This window comes from Scyliorhinus canicula, chromosome 10 (genome assembly GCF_902713615.1).
Source record: "Scyliorhinus canicula chromosome 10, sScyCan1.1, whole genome shotgun sequence".
Lineage (NCBI taxonomy): Eukaryota > Metazoa > Chordata > Chondrichthyes > Carcharhiniformes > Scyliorhinidae > Scyliorhinus > Scyliorhinus canicula.
In genome coordinates this window covers 79,363,762-79,380,944 of record NC_052155.1, presented here as the reverse complement: position 1 = coordinate 79,380,944, position 17,183 = coordinate 79,363,762, and the positions used below count along the sequence as shown (strand labels likewise).

The 17,183-nt window shown below is 47.1% G+C and overlaps 1 protein-coding gene across 1 annotated transcript in view; it reads right to left on the bottom strand.

Annotated features, from left to right (window-relative positions):
• trappc9 (trafficking protein particle complex 9) overlaps positions 1-17,183 on the bottom strand; it is a 1,005,291-nt gene that overhangs the window by 273,132 nt on the left and 714,976 nt on the right.

Sequence of the window (17,183 nt, the reverse complement as noted above, 5' to 3'; positions counted from 1 at the left end):
GAAAGTACAGGAAATAATGGAAAGTAAATAGTATGTTTGAGTCCCTTACAAATAGATTAGAGTATTACAGTAAAGAAACTTTATTGCAGTTGTAGGGACCATGTTTTGGAGATGGGAGGAGGGTGGGGTATTGAAAGACCTGTTCCTGGGAGGTCGTTTTGTGAGGCTGGAGGAGTTGGGAGAGAAATATGGACTGGGGCAGTGTAGCCATGCTGGCCACGCAAAATGGACACTGAGCCAAACTAAAATGGAAGACAAAGGGAAAAGCCTGTTTAGTGAGAACAGACAGCCTGCTCTCAACTAATTAGCATTTTGCAAGCAGCAAAACAGTTCCTGGCCAGGTGCAAGATCTCCAAGCCAAAGGTGTTGATGACAAAGCGCTTAGCATTCTGATGAGGCAGCCCAGATCCAGGCACAAACAATGGCAACATTTCCATCTCAATGTAACACTTAATTGGTTGTGCAGACAGGATGGCACCTGAGTAACGAATATCGAAACCACCCCCCAACATCGAGGGAAGCCCCCGCATTGGAGGATTTCGAAGGTAACCGTTTGGAAACGCTCCAATCGGTACCGAAAGGTAGAGCCCGCCTAGAAGGGGGCAAGGACATTAGAGAGGGGTATAAAGGCAAATTCCCCACAGAGCCCGGTCTGTTAAACTCGTGCTCCGGCCCTGATAGACATCTTGCATCCTGACTCCAGCCGTTGAGCACCAGCCGCCGAAACCGTAAGTTCAACGCTCGCTACGCGATCCAAGCCCACTAGACTCCCCAGTACCAGAACGCTTGCTGAAGGCTGCAGTACAAGACCAGGACGAAGGCCTCGTTCTCTGACCTTGCCTGTTCCTGTTAGATAAGTATTCTGTTTGCTTAAGTTTAGTTATAGCTTAGTCTCTTAGTGTGTGCATGAGTATTTATTATAACTGTATAATAAATATTGATCGTTTGAACTTTACTAATCGGTGTATCATCTTTATTACTTTGAACTTGACCTTGGAATACTTGTGACGTTGTCTATACGGCAACTGGCGACTCCAGAGCTGAATAATTACATAGAACAGAGCCTAGTAGTGTTAAGCACACGTCGAATACGGAGGCGTGTTAATACACTCCAATAAACGCGTTTTACGCCCACAGTAAAACGTGCAACATTTAGTGGCGACTCTGGTGGGACACGGTTGTAAGTGGAAACCCCACACCGTCCAGGACCCTGAAATTTGAATTAGAACTCCAAATTGCAGAGAAAGAAAGAAATCACGAGTATTCAAGGTGTTCAAAATAATAAGCGTAATTCGGAAGTGTGTTTAGTGCATGCGTACTAACAGGGCTGTAAGGTAAAACTGAAAGCTTTTTGTTGCGACAAACTTTCGGTAGTTTTGTTAACGGAACATAGCGTAAGCCGTACCCGTTTCTCGAAACACAACCCCAACAACCCCCTGTTCCAAATTATAAAAAGAGAGTCAGAGGAAATGGCCATGCAGGCAATGGAACGTCTGATGGATCCAGAAAGGTTTGTGGTCGCAGCGACCAGCAGCAGTAGCAGAGTAGGCCAGTGTCCCACGTGGGAGCTGGAACTCCGCAAATATTTACAAGGAAAGGGATGGCCCCTTTGGAAAGAGTTTTGTGCAAATGAGGAGACAGGTCCCGGAAGTATAGGTCATACTTGGTGGGAGAACCTCTCTCAAATACACAAAAAGAACCTAGGTAAAGCACGCAAGCCGATGGCGATTGTGTCCTGTTTGGCACAGTTGCGAGGCGCAGAGGAGGTCATCAGGACGCTCCGGGCAGATTTAGAAGAGAGGAATAGGATGAGTAAGGTCGATGTCAGGGACATCGAGAAGGAGAACCTGGATCTAAAAGGGAAGTTGGCAGAGAAGGACAGAGAGGTGGATGATGCCAAAAGGGCTCATCAGTCTTGTCTAGCTCATCTGAACAGTTCCCAGACCCAGTATGAGAAAGCCTATCAGGACGTGCAACGTGCCGTTCTGATAAGACAGGAATCAGAAAAGCAGGTGGAGGCATTGCAGAGGCAATGTTCTGATCTCAAAGCAGCTTTGAGAGCACTCCATGCTGCAACGACCGAACAAAGACAAAGCACAGTTGACCACGCGAAATGCAGGAAACAGATTGCGGAACTGCAATCTCTGCTTTCGGTGCAGAATGGCTTCCAAAGCACCTTTGGAGCACAGTTAGATGGGGAAAATGCCCCAGATTGGCAGGAATTAAGTGAGACAGCGCAGCGTTATGTTCAGGGAACATGTGCGCCAGCAGCTCAGCAGAAACGACAGGCACCCCAACCCCCCACAGCTCAGACCATGACCGCACCCATGAATCCCGTAACCACGCAGAGAAAAGCCAATCAGAAGGCGCCCCAGACATAACCTACACCACCCCTTTAACAGTAACCCAGCTAAGGGACGCGTGTGAAAAGATCACTCCGTTCCTCCCCACCGCAGACCCCCACCAGTTTTTCGCAAAAGTAAAACAGCAGGCTACCATGTACGGCCTGGATGAGAGAGAGCAGGTTAAGCTCACCGTGCTGAGTTTAGACCAAAGTGTAGTAGCAGCCCTCCCCGACCCACAGAACGTGGCAGGAGGCAGCCTAGAGGAGATGCACACCGCCATTTTAGATGCCATAGGGTACAATAGAGGTGACCCAGTAGAAGGATTAAACAAATGCAGGCAGAAAAGATCCGAACACCCCACAGCATTCGCAGGAAGGCTGTGGATTCATTTCAGCGCAGTTTTTGGACAATTAGATAGAGCGCTTTAACCCGCGAAAACATGGTTAAATGGACGCGCACAATCATATCACACGCAACAGAAGCAGCTCAGAGCGCTTGCAACAGCTATGACCCCTCAGAAGAGGCCCATAACGAGAAATGGGTCCTGAAAAGATTGTCCCGCGCTTGGGAGCAATCGCTTCAGGCAAAAGGCAAAGTTAGATCCCCAGAAGAGGCTCAGGCTGCTGCAGATATCCAAGCAGTCAGAGAGCACCAGAAGCCCGCATGGGTAAATGAAGGCAAGAGCAGCCCACAACGAAAGGACAGGAATGCTATAACTGTGGACAGTTAGGGCATTGGGCTAAAGAGTGCAATGCACCCCAGCGATCTCAGAGAGGCCAGCAGACAGGCACTCTGAACCGCAATAAGTCAAAACCGATCCATAATGTTACAGTACAGTCAGGACCCACCAATGTGGACGAGACGGACTGACGGTGTCCGGGCTCCCCCACTTGGGTCTGTGACACACTATGGGACTCATCAGGGAGGCCCGTAGTCACAGCGAAAGTCAAAGGGAAGCCCATAGAATTACTGTGGGACACAGGAGGCTCCCGCACCACCATTAACTCCACAACCACGGCACACTCAGACACGTGGCCGACCACATCCACCATTACACTTAGCGGGTTCACCGGACACTCGCAGCAGGGACACATTACAGCACCCATAGCAATTCAGCTAGGGAACATTTCCACACGACACCCCGTAGTTCTAGTAAATCTTCCCAGGACAGCAGAACACATCCTAGGGATTGATTTTATGAACACACACAGCTTATCGTTCGACCCAGTAAACCAGTGTGTCTGGCGAATGGCAAGAGCAGACAGAGCACCAGCCACCCTCACAGTAGGAGACTACGCTAATCGGATTAGCGCAGTGGGAGAGTACTCATTCGACCTGACTACACTCCACACCGACAGACAAATTAAAGCACTACTAAACAAACACAGGACAGCATTTGCAAGTCACCGTCATGACTGTGGCAGAATGACTGGACAAGTTCATGTTACCGGACAGGACCCCCGACCGCAAAAGCAATATAGATTTCCCCTTGAAGCAGAGGTGGAAATAGAAAAAGTTATAGGTAGCTTGTTGGACCAAGGTGTACTGAGAACGGTAGCCTCCACCAACAATGCCCCTATTTGGCCAGTGAGGAAGCCCGATGGATCATGGCGTCTGACCATCGATTATCGGGAACTCAATAAAGTTACCCCCGCAGTAGCCCCAACGGTAGCTACTAGTCCCGAGACCATACTCAAGCAGGGTCTCAACGCCAAGTACTTCACGGTATTGGATATCAGTAACGGATTCTGGTCCATACCATTGGCAAAAGCGTGCCAATACAAATTTGCATTCACTTTTAAAACTCAGCAGTATACGTGGACATGCCTCCCACAGGGATTCCACAATTCCCCCTCCATTTTCCACCGACAGCTGGCAAGTGGATTAGAAAAATTTTCCCGCCCCGAATGTCTGGTACAGTATGTAGACGACCTACTACTGCAGACAGACACAAAGGCAGAGCACATTACGCTTCTGGCCGAACTCCTGGAATTGTTGACTTCAATTGGATGTAAAGTTAACCCCAGAAAGGCCCAGATTTGGAAAGTAAAGTGATGTATTTGGGAACAGTCATCACGCACGGCAAACGCGAGATCGAATTCAAAAAAATTGATTCGATCGTCAAATTGCCCCTTCCCCAAAATGTATCAGCCCTCCGGTCGTTTTTAGGACTGGTTGGTTATTGTCGGAACCACATAGACGGATTCGCGACAAAAGCCGCCCCACTTTCAGACCTCCTTAAGAAAGGAGCCCCCTGGGAATGGCTTCCGCAGCATACAGGCGCTGTGGAAGAGTTAAAACGAGCCCTTAGTGCAGCACCCGCGCTGCTAGTCCCAGACCAACTTTCCCCGTACGCGATCGAGGTAGCTAGCACAGATCTGACCCTCTCGGCCGTGTTGCTTCAGGAACGGCACGAGCAGCTAAGACCAGTGGCTTATGCCTCCCGACTGTTAGACCCAGTAGAACAAGGATTCTCTGCCTGTGAGAGGCACCTCCTTGCTGTCTTCTGGGCAGTACAGTACTTTTCATACATAACCGGACTAAACCCCATCACCATTCTAACCGAACACACACCCACACAGCTACTACTAGACGGTCGACTGAAGGACGGTTCAGTTAGCCAGATTAGGGCAGCTAGGTGGACCCTACTTTTACAAGGACGGGACATTACTGTAAAACGGACACGCACACACACATATTTAGCAGACAACCTCCAATACCCCGGACAGCCCCATGACTGTGAAATTGTAGCTCCCCTGCATAACACAGGCCCCTTCATAGCAAAAACACCCCCCAGGAAGCTAGGAGACCCCGCACAAGGCACACCACACACAGACACGTGTGGACCCCTCAAGATATACGTGGATGGTTCATCCACAGTTTTAAATGGTGAGCGTATCACTGGATGCGGCATCTACGTCGAGGGCGCTCTCGAGGAAATAGCACTGAAGTTACCTGGTCACTTAGGCGCGCAGGCAGCAGAGCTAGCAGCCATAGCGTATATAGTGGACCACCCCGCTTCTTTCCCCAGCCCAGCAGACATATATTCAGACAGCTTATATGTATGCAACAGTCTAACAGATTTTCTGCCCCTGTGGAGGACAAGAGGTTTTGTCTCCGCAGACGGAAAACCCCTTCCATCAGCCCCCTTACTCCAGCATATCCTAGAGAAAGCGAAGGACAGGACCTTCGGCATAATAAAAGTTCGCAGCCACCATAGGTCATCACCCCCTGGGAATGTAAAAGCCGACGCATTGGCTAAGGCAGGTTCCAGGAGAGGACACTTATGGACCCCCCCAGCTAGCGCACCAGCTAGCGCCCCTGTGAGCGCAGTACAAGTCTCACAAACAGAGGTTAAAGATCTCGTAGCAGCACAGAAACAGGACGCAGACCTCAGGGAGGTTTTCAAGGGAAACTTTGTGCCTGCGTACGAGCACTTTAAACACGCACTGACCACACATGAGGGTGTGATCATTAAGGATCAACTTTATGTGGTCCCACAGCAGGATAGAAATGCAATGATCGCTTTATTTCACGACAACCACGGACACCAAGGAATTGATTCAACCACGAGGCACCTCAGGCAACTCTGTTGGTGGCCTAATCTCAGGACTGATGTCACACATTACATAGAGAATTGCCTGATTTGTGCTCAGAATAACCCGGAGCGGTATTCTAAGAAAGCACAACTTCGGCATACTCGCCCAGTTAACGGCCCTTGGACAAACCTCCAGATCGATTTTATAGGTCCATTGCCCCCTTGTCGGAATGGCTATAAGTATGTTCTGGTGGTGATAGATACCTTTACAAAATGGGTAGAGGCATTTCCATCACGTACAAACACAGCTAAGACAGCTGCAAAGATCCTGACCCACCACATCTTCACGAGATGGGGTTTACCCCGAAGTATCGATTCGGACCAGGGATCTCACTTTACAGGACGGGTCATGAGGAACGTCCTGACAATATTTGGTATAAAACAAAACTTCCATATTGCGTATCATCCACAGTCCAGCGGGATTGTGGAGCGCATGAATCGGACCCTAAAAACGACCCTCAGGAAAATGGTTCAAGAGAATAATTCCACATGGGATTCAGTGCTCCCATTTGCACTTATGTTCATAAGGAACACTGTCTCCACATCTACAGGATACACACCACATACACTCATGACCGGACGCCCTATGAAAGGTACAGAATTCCTTTTAGGACTGGACATGACAAGCCCCGAAGTGACGGCCCTCACACATGAAAAGGCAGTTAAAGATCTAGTTGAGACTGTGAGGTCTGCACAGATCGCAGCCGCAGTCCAGCTAGGGAAACGCCGACAGCAACGCACTGCCTGTTTCAATAAGACCGTACACACCACAGAATTCCAGGTTGGGCAACAGGTAATGTTATCTGTTTATAACCCCAGCAGTTTTTTGGCTCCAAAATATTCCGGTCCCTACTCAATTTCGGACAAAATTAGCCCCTCCGTTTACAGGATAAAATATCCTCATGGGAAGACCGCGTGGTTCCATATAAACCAGTTAAAGGCATATGGAACACAGGCCAACCATGCTCACCATGTCCTGCTGGATGCAGCAGAACACTTCACCCCGCCCACCACAAACACTTCTCCACCATCCCCCTCACAGACCAGTTCATCCACGGACTCGCCCACGACTCCGCCCACAGACCACGACAGACCACGCCCCGACACGCCCACAAGCTGCCACAGCAGAGACAGCAGGACTGACACTGACTCTGAAGACAGCGACAGCACACAGCCATACAGCCCACACTGCACCAACTACGACCCCGACTCCAGTGACCCCATGGAAGTCACTTACCTTAAAAACCCAGAACCACCACCCGACCCCGACTACCCCGACAACACACTCGACACTACACAATGGCACAGGGACAATTCCTACAGACTTGTCCGCAATGACGAGAGTGACCCCCGGTCACACAATTCCAAAGTTTCATGCCTGATCCACACAAGGGTGTGGGATCCGGGAGAGCAGGACGACGCAATGTCTGAATCCCGACACGGCAACCCCTTTGTGACCCTGTTCACAGAGGCAGAATCAAAGTGAGGTGTCCAGATGATGTAAAATAGGAATCGTTTGAGGGAAACGATGTCCTTTCTGATGGAACCTGCACGTATGTTTGTCTTCGTTTTATGTTTGTTTGTTTTCAGGATTGTAAATTGTTCAGCTGGAGGATGGACATCTTCTTTTCAGCTGAAAAGATTGTGACCACCTCACATACACGTTAGTTTGTCCGCAGATACCTTTGAGAACTTCGGTTTGATTGGAGATCTTTTCCAAAGTTGTAAGGCTACACGCCAAATAGCTTGTCCGCAGATATCTCTGAGAACTTCAGTGATGTCCTCAGTTGGAGCATCTTGGCTCCCTTGGTTTTTTAGGTGCCCCTCTATTCGGCGAAATAGAGGCTGCAAGTCATGGTAAACACATTCGTACCCGTTTTTTCCAGGTTACTCAGGCAGTGGACAAACGGCACTGAGGACCCGCCCTGTCTGAGAACCAACCCTTGGTCAGCCAAGCTCGGGTATGGCACAGCACGCCCTACCCGGGGATTCCATCCAACTCGTACCCGTAGCGGCCCATACGCAACTCATTCGGATGTTTGTTTCAAAGTTTGTTTTCATTTTACGTTAGGTAGCCCTTCGGCCGCCATCCCACATGCTATTTACATCCGGGAACATTCGGATGGTAAATCAGCAAAGCCTGCGAGACGGCTCGCAGAAGGAAGGATTGTTAGGTGTATGCTGGTCTTTAAATTCGCTTTTTGAAAAAAAAAATGAGGGGAGTCACAGGGTGTGACTTAGCCAGTCATTTTAAAGGGTCAATTGGGTTTTGAAAGACAGATGCACTAACAAGTAAAGGTCTTAAACTGTGTATTGACAGATACTGTGCTTGATCCCAAAGGTTTCAAAGGACGAGACAGAGGTCGAAGCCAGGATTGTCAATACCGGAGGAAGAAGGAAGAGAAAGAAGAACAGCAAAATGATGGAAACCCACCTATTGTTTCTAAATGTTATATGTATATGTGTGGAAACAAGACACGTTTCCCCCACAACCCCCACCGTAAATGTTTCAATTACAGCAAACCCCCAGTGCTCAGCTCTGATCAGCGAGGTTCAGACCTGGTGCACTAAATTCATGACGTGGTACTCCATGTCCTATATAATCGAATCACTGTTGGTGATCGCGATCCTCATCATACTAGTACAGACCCTCAGGTTGAGGAAATGGAAGAGGAGAGCCTCTCGTTCCAGCACCTCACCCATCTATAGAGTTCAATCCCCCATCTTCGGATTCCACCAAACCCCTCAACCCCTCACTGATTACAACACTCTGTAAATAAAAAGTTCAGCCATGTATTATATTGTTCCATACTCGACTGCCGAGTTGGGAAGTGTGATGTTGTGGTGTGAATGGTTAAGATTTTAGAGTGATGAAATGTTAAGTTAAGGTTAAGGTTAATAGTGATAGGTAGAGGTTCCCAGTTGTAGTAATGCATGTCCCTTTGACATAGGGCCAAGTAGAAATGTTAGTTAAAAATTTTTTCTCTTCTTCCCATAGTTTAAGATAGAGTAGAACAGGAACTGGCAAGAGGTCAGAACACAAGGAAGGCAACGCACATAGGTGATCCTTCACAATAGTATGATTGTGAGGATCACAAGGAGGGAATGTAGCCATGCTGGCCACGCAAAATGGACACTGAGCCAAACTAAAATGGAAGACAGAGGGAAAAGCCTGTTTAGTGAGAACAGACAGCCTGCTCTCAACTAATTAGCATTTTGCAAGCAGCAAAACAGTTTCTGGCCAGGTGCAAGATCTCCAAGCCAAAGGTGTTGATGGCAAAGCGCTTAGCATTCTGATGAGGCAGCCCAGATCCAGGCACAAACAATGGCAACATTTCCATCTCAATGTAACACTTAATTGGTTGTGCAGACAGGATGGCACCTGAGTAACGAATATCGAAACCACCCCCCAACATCGAGGGAAGCCCCCGCATTGGAGGATTTCGAAGGTAACCGTTTGGAAACGCTCCAATCGGTACCGAAAGGTAGAGCCCGCCTAGAAGGGGGCAAGGACATTAGAGAGGGGTATAAAGGCAAATTCCCCACAGAGCCCGGTCTGTTAAACTCGTGCTCCGGCCCTGATAGACATCTTGCATCCTGACTCCAGCCGTTGAGCACCAGCCGCCGAAACCGTAAGTTCAACGCTCGCTACGCGATCCAAGCCCACTAGACTCCCCAGTACCAGAACGCTTGCTGAAGGCTGCAGTACAAGACCAGGACGAAGGCCTCGTTCTCTGACCTTGCCTGTTCCTGTTAGATAAGTATTCTGTTTGCTTAAGTTTAGTTATAGCTTAGTCTCTTAGTGTGTGCATGAGTATTTATTATAACTGTATAATAAATATTGATCGTTTGAACTTTACTAATCGGTGTATCGTCTTTATTACTTTGAACTTGACCTTGGAATACTTGTGACGTTGTCTATACGGCAACTGGCGACTCCAGAGCTGAATAATTACATAGAACAGAGCCTAGTAGTGTTAAGCACACGTCGAATACGGAGGCGTGTTAATACACTCCAATAAACGCGTTTTACGCCCACAGTAAAACGTGCAACAGGCAGGGGGAAGGATTTAGGTACATGCAGCTCTGGGACTTTGTCAGGAAGGAGGTTCAAATCTTCCTGATAGCGCCCTTGTTGTTGGAAGAGGTACTGACGGCAGGAGGAACAGGGAAGGGGAGAGGTGTCAGCGATCTACAGAAGGATCCTTGAGGGATGGGTATCCTTGGAAGGGGTTAAAGCCAAATGGGAGGAGGAGTTGGGGGAAGATCTGGAAGATGGTCTGTGGTGTGAGGTGCTCTGGAGGATGAACGCCTCAACTTCGTACACAGGTTTGGGACTGATAAAGCTGAAGGTCGAGGGAAGCGTACAACTCACGAGGGCGAGGATGAGCTGACTTTTGTGAGGGGGTGGGATGTATTTGAGCGCTGTGGGAGGAGCCCCGCAAACCATGTTCACATGATTTGGTCCTGCCCGAAGATGGAGAAGTATTGGAGGGAGGTTTTCATGGTCATCTCGGGAGTAGTACACGGAGTTTGGAGCCAGGGCCCCTAGAAGTCATTTTCGGGGTGTCATAAAGTCATAGAATTTACAGTGCAGAAGGAGGTCATTCGGCCCATCGTGTCCGCACCAGTCCTTGGAAAGAGCACCCTACTTAAGCACATGTGTCCACCCTATCCCCGTAACCCAGTAACAACACCTAATCTTGTGGTCACTAAGGGGCAATTAAGCGTGGGAAATCCACCTAACCTGCACATCTTTGGACAGTGGGAAGAAAACAGAGCACCCAGAGGAAAGCCACGCAGACATGCGAGAAAGTGCAAACTCCACGCAGACAGTCACCCGAGCCCGGAATTGAACCTGGGACCCTAGAGCAGTGTGGCAGCAGTGCTAACCACTGTGCCTTTCCGTACCAGCCAGGGCTGCAGGCAGGTGCACTAAACGAGCTGGCTTATAATGCAGAACAAGGCCTGCAGCGCGGGTTCAATTCCTGTACCGGCCTCGCCGAACAGGTGACGGAATGTGGTGACTAGGGGCTTTTCACAGTAACTTCATTGAAGCCGACTTGTGACAATAAGCGATTATTATTATTATTAGATGTTTCTGTCTTTGTCGCGCTGATTGCCCGGAGGCTGCTCTGTTGGGGTGGACATCAGTTTCTCTGCCCTGTGTCTCAGCTTGGCAGGGGGATCAACTGGAATTTTTGAATCTCGAGAAGGTGAAGTTTGAGTTGAGGGGGTGGATGGAAGGATTCTACAATGTTTTGGGATTGTTTATCATGCACTTTAGTTGCCATCGAACATTAGGGTTGGGGGGAAGGGGGGGGGGGGGGTCGGGGTTATTGTTGGATTTGAGCACATTGTTTACGGGATGATTGTTAATTTTTTGGTTTTTTTACTTGGAATGTACGGGTGATGGTTGGGTTTGTATATTGAAGGGGATGCTGTTTGGGGGCTTGATACGATATTCGTTATTTTTGTTGTTGTTGCGTATTTGATGAACATGTGGAAAACGAGGAGAATAAAAAGATATTTTAAAAAGCAATTGTAGGGACCATTCCTGGAGTACCTAAGGAAAGATATACTTGCCTGAAAGGGAGTGCAAGAATTCATTAAACTAACTCATGCTTTTCCTATGGCTGTCCCAAGGAGAGAGGGTGAATGGATTCAACCCATATTTCCTAGAGTTTACAAGCATAAGATGTGATCTCATTCAAACATGTAAAATTATGAATGGAGTTTAACAGAGTAGATCATGAGAGGTTTGTTTTCACCTGACTGGGAAGTCTAGGCCTAGGGATCAGAGACTCAAAGAGGTTGGCCATTTAGGATGCGATGAGGAGACATTTTTTAACTCAAAGCGTTGTGAACCTTTGGAATTCTTAGCCTCAGAAAGCTGGAATGCTCAGTTACCAAATATGTTCCAGGCAGAGATTGTGACCACCTTGGGACATTTTATTATGTAAAAGGGGTTATATAAATTCAAGTTGTTGGTGAATAGAAGATCTTTTGAGCACATTTATATCTTCATTTTATAGTTATTACTTGCAGAATGCTCCTGGTGTTCAGGACCAGCCAGACTCCAGACAAATGATACACAAGTCCTTGAAGCAGAAAGTCTTACAATGCAAGGAATATTACTGGAATATGGTGTCAAATAGGATGCTATAGTTAATTTAATTGTGTAGTTCACAGAGTAACTTCTATCTGCACTTTCTAAACATTTAAATATTACGCACGGAGAGAGAAGTTTGAAGCATGAATTGCAGTTCTGTTTGGTGTCTATAAATGAGACACGCCATGAATGCAACCAATGCTGCAGATATATTTTGAGATTGGTGGCTGCATTGGAAAATTGACACGTTACATTGTTGGCCAACTTAATGTAAAGTTTTCAAGCAAAAAGATAATTTCCAGATAAAATTATGTATTTGATCACATTTCAAAATCAAGTTCACAGAAATAACAGAAGTCTAGAATGAGAAAGAGCCATTTGACTCAGCGAAGCTCATACAATTGAAATTACTGACTTCCGGTGGCGACCATGATCTGACTGATCACACACAAGGTGGCTCCCGCTTGGTGGTGTTGACTTGGGCCCTTTCTACCAGTTAATGGGTGATTTTTGTGAAAAAGGTGAGAAGTGAGTGCAGTATTTTGTTCCTCTCCAGAGTGGAACATTGGCGGGATATCACACCTGGCAGATGTCAGTGAAAGCCCTAGCTCTAGAGTTGGAGGACATGTAGCACCAGTGGAATGGCGGGGGGGGGGGGGGGGGGGGGGGGTCGTCGTCGTTGTCTGCCACGCTGCCTGGACTTTATCAAGGGAGAGTTTCGTCAACAGCATAAGGAGATGCAAGGGGACTGGTCCAGTGCGATTGAAGGAGCAGTAACCCTAAGCGTGAGACTTCGGAGCGGGTGGAGAAGCGCCTCAAGATGCAACGATCCAAGAGGTGGATTGGGCAGTGTCAGATCACAGTGACCGGATCTTGTCATTGGAGGCAGAGATGGCGCTGCTGGGGTAGGCCTGTGAGGTGTTGCGGGCGAGGGTGGACGACCAGAAGAATCGGTCCAGGTGGCAGAATTTGCGAATCATACGTTTGCCGGGGGTGTGGCGGGAACAAATATCACGTTTTGAGTATGTTCGAGAAGTTGGTCGAGGCGGAGATCTTCAACAGGGCCCTAGAGGTGGTTCGTGCCCATCGGTCACTAAGGCAGAGGCCAAGCGCCAGGGAGCCGCCACGTGCAGTGATTGTGCACATGCACAAATTCCAGGACAAGGAGAGGATTCTGAGGTGGGCAAAGGTAACTTGAGACTGTATCTGGGAGGGCAATCGGATCTGGATCTATCAGGATGTTGGTGCTGACCTCGCCAAATGGTGGGCAGGGTTCAATGAGGCCAAGTAGACGTTCTTTCGGAGGAAGGTTCCTTTTGGGGTGTTGAACCCAGCCAAACATTGGGTGAGTTTTAAGGGCAGGAGAGTCATTTCATGACGCCAGAGGAGGTGGATGACTTTGTCAAGGAACATGGGCTGGGGGGCCGTGGTGGGTGGTCAGAAAGGGGTGGGGGAGGGGTTAGGGCAGTGGGGAAGGCTGGTGATGCAGTTAGTTTTTTTGTTTGGGATTAGGAGGGGATGGAAGAGGTGGCCAATTTTGTCTGGGCCTATGTGAGAGAGGTGCCCATGTGAGAGATCAGCTAGTGTTATGGCCTGCAGAGGAAAATGCCTGTTCCTTTGTCACCTGGCAGGCAGAATGCTTAGGAAAGCTTGTTGGCTGGCCAAAGAGAAGGAACCTTCAAGGACACTGGAAAATTTGTTCAGGTGAGGTTGGGAGAAAGAATCACCGGAGTGGGTGCTACTGCAGAAAGTTGGTTTGGGAATTCTCAGCAGATTGGGAGAAAGAACATTTGACGGTCATTGGATATATGACTCAGCAAAACAGGGAGTAACTTCAGACTATTTCATGAAAATACAGCAATTCTGTGGAGTGTGCTGTAACATATATTAATGTGGCATGGGGTTATTGGTTGCATTAAGAAATTAATGAGGGATATCTTCACTGTACTTTATGTGCTATCCCATTACGTTGGTCACTGGGAATTCAAATCTCTTGTTCAACGTTAACTGACGGTATGGGGATGGTAACAAAAACTACATTTACGACTGATGTCTGAGAGATGTAATGTCCAGTAACCTGGATACGTCAGAGATTGGAAACTGGATGTTAAAAAGGTGGGAAGTCCCGGGTCTGTAGCAAGGGTATAGCCAAGAAGAAAATCATTTGCATATTATCGCTTTCCTGCTGATGGCCATTAGTTTGAATGCATTCGCTGAATAACCCACTTCACAGTAAAAATAAGGTTGCTTAAGTCCCTGCCTGTATACATTGGAAAAGTCTCATATATATCTCTCGACTTAGTGTAGACAAAAATCAAGTTCTAAACAAATCCCATTGTAATTATTGTTCAGAATGTTTTCTCAAAATATTTTAATAGCATTTTAGGAGCCTAGTCTCACTTCATCCCAAGTCATTTGGACATACAAAGTAGGAGCAGGACAAAAACCATTCAGCCCCTCAGGTCTGCTCTACCATTTAACATGACCAACCTAATTGTTGCCTCTACTTTCCTGTCTACCCGCTACACCTTTTGACTCCATCATCAGTCAAGAATCTATCCAACACAGCCTTAAAAATATTCAATGATCCTGCCTCTACTGCTTTCTGTGGAAGAGAATTCCAAAGACTCCCCCCCCCCCCCCCCCCCGCCGAGAGAAAATAGGAGAGCCCTTATTCTTAAACTATGTCCCTTTGTTCGACCATCTCCCAAATGGGGAAACATCCTTTTCACCATCCACCCTATCAAGTAACCTCAAAATCTGATATGTTTCAATATCACCACTTATTTTTCTAAGCGCCAATGGAGATAGGCCCAACCTGTACAACCTTTCCTCATGAGGCAATCGCTTCATCCCAGGAATGAGTCAAGTGAACTTTCACTGCCTCCAAAGCAATTATAGGACTTCTTAAATAAAGTGTCAAAACTGTACACAGTACTCAAGATGTGGCCCCACCGATGCCCTATGCTACCGTTGCAAAACAGGCCTACTTTAATATTCCATTCCCCTTGCAATAAACACAATAATATTCCATTTGCCTTTCTAATCACCTGGTATCCCTGCATACAATTTGTGATTGATGTACCAGGACACCCAAATCCATCTGTACCACACTCTGCAATCTCTCTCCATTTAAATAGCATGCTGCTTTTCTACACTTCTTGCCATAGTGGACAAGTTCACGCTTCCCCACATTATACTCCACCAGTCACATTTTTGCTCACACACTTAAACTATCTATACTTCTTTGTAGGTTCCTTGTGTCTTCTTCACAACTTACTCTCCTACCATCTTTGTGTCATCAGCAAATTTAGAAACTATACATTTAGTCCCTTCATCCAAGTCACTGATATAGATTGCAAATAGTTGAAGCCCCAGCACTGATCCCTGTGGCACTCCACTTTTTACAAGTTGCCAACCTGAAATTGACTCACCCAACTTTCTGTTTCCTAACTGATCCTCTATCTATGATAATATAGAGTCTAAGTTTTTAAAAAAACAGGTCCATGAGGAGGAAAATGTTGGAAGGATTTACAACATAAAAATAGGTAGGCTGCTGGCTAAGTTGGAAAATGTATTTGAGAATTTTCAAAAGTATCTGGGAAGGGACTTGAGTAGCAAGAAGAGTTGAAGCAACTGTCTGAGCACGAAATGCTGGAAAATCTCAGCAGGTCTGGCAGCATCTGTAGGGAGAGAAAAGAGCTAATGTTTCGAGTCTGATGACTCTTTGTCAAAGCTTTGTCAAAGCTCCCTACAGATGCTGCCAGACTTGCTGAGATTTTCCAGCATTTTCCCTTTCGTTACAGATTCCAGCATCCACAGTAATTTGCTTTTATCAACTGTCTGAGTAAATTGATACTCCTCTTATTACTTGATGACATTTATTCTTTCATGGGATCTGGGTGTCACTGGCAAAACCAGCATGTGTTTCCTATCCTTAATTGCCCTCAAGAAGGGAGTTGTGAGCTATTGTGCATTGTCCATAGAAGAAAGAAATGTTTAAATTGGTGGATGGGGTGTCAAGACGGCACCACGGTAGCATGGTGGTTAGCATCAATGCTTCACAGCTCCAGGGTCCCAGGTTCGATTCCCGGCTGGGTCACTGTCTGTGCGGAGTCTGCACGTCCTCCCCGTGTGTGCGTGGGTTTCCTCCGGGTGCTCCGGTTTCCTCCCACAGTCCAAAAATGTGCGGGTTAGGTGGATTGGCCAGGCTAAATTGCCCTTGGGTGTCCTAAAAAATAATGTTAATGGGGGTTGTTGGGTTACTGGTATAGGGTGGATACGTGGGCTTGAGTAGGGTGATCATTGCTCGGCACAACATTGAGGGCCGAAGGGCCTGTTCTGTGCTGTACTGTTCTAATTCTAAAAAAAGACAATGTCAAGCCTCTGGAGTGTTGGTGGAACTGCTCATCCAGATAACTGGAGAGTATTCTAACGCACTTGTCATGGGAATGTCCCTTTAAGAAATGTTTGTCTGCTCAAGTGGCTGCAGTGATATCAGAGTGTGGGTGGAGCTGAGCTCTGGCTCTGCTTTTTAGTTTCACTTTGAGGAAAAGCTTGGGTGTGTCTTTGTTTTTTGGTTCCGTTTTAGTGTTGGAGCTGAAGCCAGCCAAAGAAGGTGTAATTTTGATCTCTCTGCCATCTAAAGACTATCCCTAGATTATTTGATGAATTCAGAGTGATAACTGCTTTCAGTAGAGAATTTAAACCTGATGTGATTCTGTAAAAAGGATTTTTGTCTTATGGATGTTAAAAGGAATGTTTAATGATTACTTAAGAGTGTTGTATTCTTTGGGGGGTGTATTTGAATTGATGTTTGCTAAGATGTTCACTGTCTGTTTTAAAAAGATTAACTGAGTTCATAGAATAAACACTGTTTTGCTTTAAAAATTACTTTTAAATTTCTGCTGCACCACACTTGCAGAGTGGGCCGTGTACTCCCCATACCACAATCTAGTAAACGTCATGGGTCAGGTGAACTCCATGATACACTTTGGGGTTCTCTCAACCCTGACCCATATCAAATTGGGGGCTCGAGGGGGATAAAAGTCTATCTGTTGGACTGGCTTAGAGAACTTAAAGACAGTGAGGGGTGAGCATATTGTGGTTGCTTGTCAGGTGTGGTATT